Raw genomic sequence first — 2,385 nt, forward strand, 5'->3', positions numbered from 1 at the left:
GCTTCCTTTCTTGTTTATTTTATCTCAGTTATGCTTAATTAATGTTTGATCTTGGATAGCTTATTTTACTAGAGCTCGACAAATTTGATTAAGTTGATAAAACTAAAGTCTCTACTCTATAAATGAATTCCTATAAAATACAAGCCTAAAAACTGCAAATAATGTTATCAATTTATCTGCAAGATGGAACAATAAGAAATTTAACAAGCTATGTATTAACCTCAAAAATCCGCCGATGAATCTATTTTATGCTACTATGCTATTTATTTTATTATATTTTTCTGTCTGTCACTTAACATCTCATAATGAACCGTTTTACAAGATTGGGAAAGTTGAAGAATGTTCTATTTCTAGTAAAGAAAGCTATCGATGTTCAAAATAGTCATGAATACAGATGAAAAACGTTATTTACACTTTAAAAACAAATGGTGCACTAGAAAAAATTTTGAGTGCCATTTTCTGAATCAGGGGAGTCCATTTGAACCGGAAAAACAAGGTCTGATCTATGCAGGATTTTGTCGATTTAAATTTGTAAATCAGTGTTATTGACTAAATGCGAAAAGAGATTTGCTGATTGTTTGCACTCCATTACCGTCCATTGTTCATTGTTTCTGACTAGAATCCATTCCATGTTTAACTGCAATATGACAAAATTGTTCTTTCTATTTTCAACTGATATTATTGAGATATTATTGCATCGTGTATTTAATATTTTTCAAACAATCTGAATATCCGGTTTCTAAAACAAGAACTCTCATGGCTGTTAGCGTAAGTACATAACATATATAATATAACAAATTCCCTCACAAAAAGATAAATGATCGAGCTATGGATCACAGCTGTTGGGAGAGTCAGGATGGCCGAGTGGTCTAAGGCGCTGCGTTCAGGTCGCAGTCTACTCTGTAGGCGTGGGTTCGAATCCCACTTCTGACATTAATTTTTTGTTCTGCCTGTTTTTCTGCCTGTTTTTTCGGCGCTTCTGCACCCGAAATAACGCAACAAAAATACATTTTACATAGCATGCATCACATTTTACACACTCCCTGCTATTTGCTGCCCTTTATGTACACGCATTGTTGCTACTTCCAGCAAAAAAAAAACAGACAAACCAAATTGATTTTTATACAGCAATTCCAAATGTTTTTATTTAACAAACCACTTGCAACCCTTAAAAAATGCCCGCGAGTTTCACATATGTGAATTTTGGGACTTCGTTTTTTAATGATGCGAATTCGATGTACGAAATTTTCATTAATGCTCCATGCGACCTCCCCTCATTGAGCGGCAGTGCAAGAGCGAAAGCGACAGAAACATCCACTGGGGCGGCGGTCTAGAAGCGGTTGGGGTCATGGCTGTAGGCTTAAAGTGCGTCATGTACAGGACAGGGCAGCACCAGAGTGGAAGGTACAGTCATGGACACGGCGGAGCATGGAGCATATGCAGGACCTGTACATAGGTACATGCACTCAGCTATGTAGTACATGGACTCCGGTGTTTATCCAGTGCGGTTTACTGCCATCAGCAGACCCGCACCCTTAGCTCGACCGGACCAGATCTTTGTTTGTCGTTTTAATCCTTTTTCAAAAAATAATTGAATGTTATATTCAATTAATTGTCCGTTAGTCGGCAGCACCTATGTCATGCCCATCGCTGTAGCTGGAGCCTTGCAGCGAAACAAATTGGCTGCAATTGCACTGCCTTTCGATGAACAGGGCCTGATAGCTAATGGATAATGTGACCCCATAATTGGATTATCGACGACTGAATAACCCGCCAAATTTACTGTTCTTCTGTCTGGCTGAACTATAGTTAAGAAACATCACATGCATTAAAAGCGCTGAGGAGAGGACATTATGCCTAGGAGTCAGTAAAAACAGTAAACAGTAAAAAAAAAACAATATAGTCAGCTAACAAAAAAAAAGCTCCCCAGATAACAATCGGGTTATAGATGGCGCCATTATAACAAAACAAAACAATAATAATAACTTCTAAAATAACAGCTCGATTTTGAAAATTGTCTTCCATGTCTACCGATAGTAATGGCCGAAACACACACAGAGAGCCTAATAAGCACAGTCTAGCATGTCTTAGTCTGATTTTGCAATTTGTGGGTGTTAGAGTGGGCGTGAATCCGTTTCAAAATAAATTTACGCTGCTTATGAAATACTTGAATCTGCATGACAAATCCCAAATCTCTAGCTGTTATAGTTTCCCCTATCTCGACGTTCATACAGACGACCATATAGTCAGACATGGCTAGATCGACTGGGCTATTGATCATGATCTGCCGGTAATCGCTAATGTAGAACTGTTAGTCGGGGTGGGGATACTGCACGCTCTTAACTTTCGGTGTTGGTTATGCAGCTCGACAAATGGCGCCACCTA

The 2,385-nt window shown here is 38.5% G+C and overlaps 1 non-coding gene across 1 annotated transcript; it reads left to right on the top strand.

Annotated features, from left to right (window-relative positions):
- The first annotated feature begins 850 nt into the window (after positions 1–850).
- Trnal-cag lies at positions 851–933 on the top strand. Its single transcript has one exon. It is a non-coding gene; the product is annotated as a tRNA-Leu (tRNA).
- Positions 934–2,385: the final 1,452 nt, after the last annotated feature.

This window comes from Drosophila elegans, unplaced genomic scaffold (assembly GCF_018152505.1).
Source record: "Drosophila elegans isolate 14027-0461.03 unplaced genomic scaffold, ASM1815250v1 contig_208, whole genome shotgun sequence".
In the NCBI taxonomy this organism is placed as follows: Eukaryota; Metazoa; Arthropoda; class Insecta; order Diptera; family Drosophilidae; genus Drosophila; species Drosophila elegans.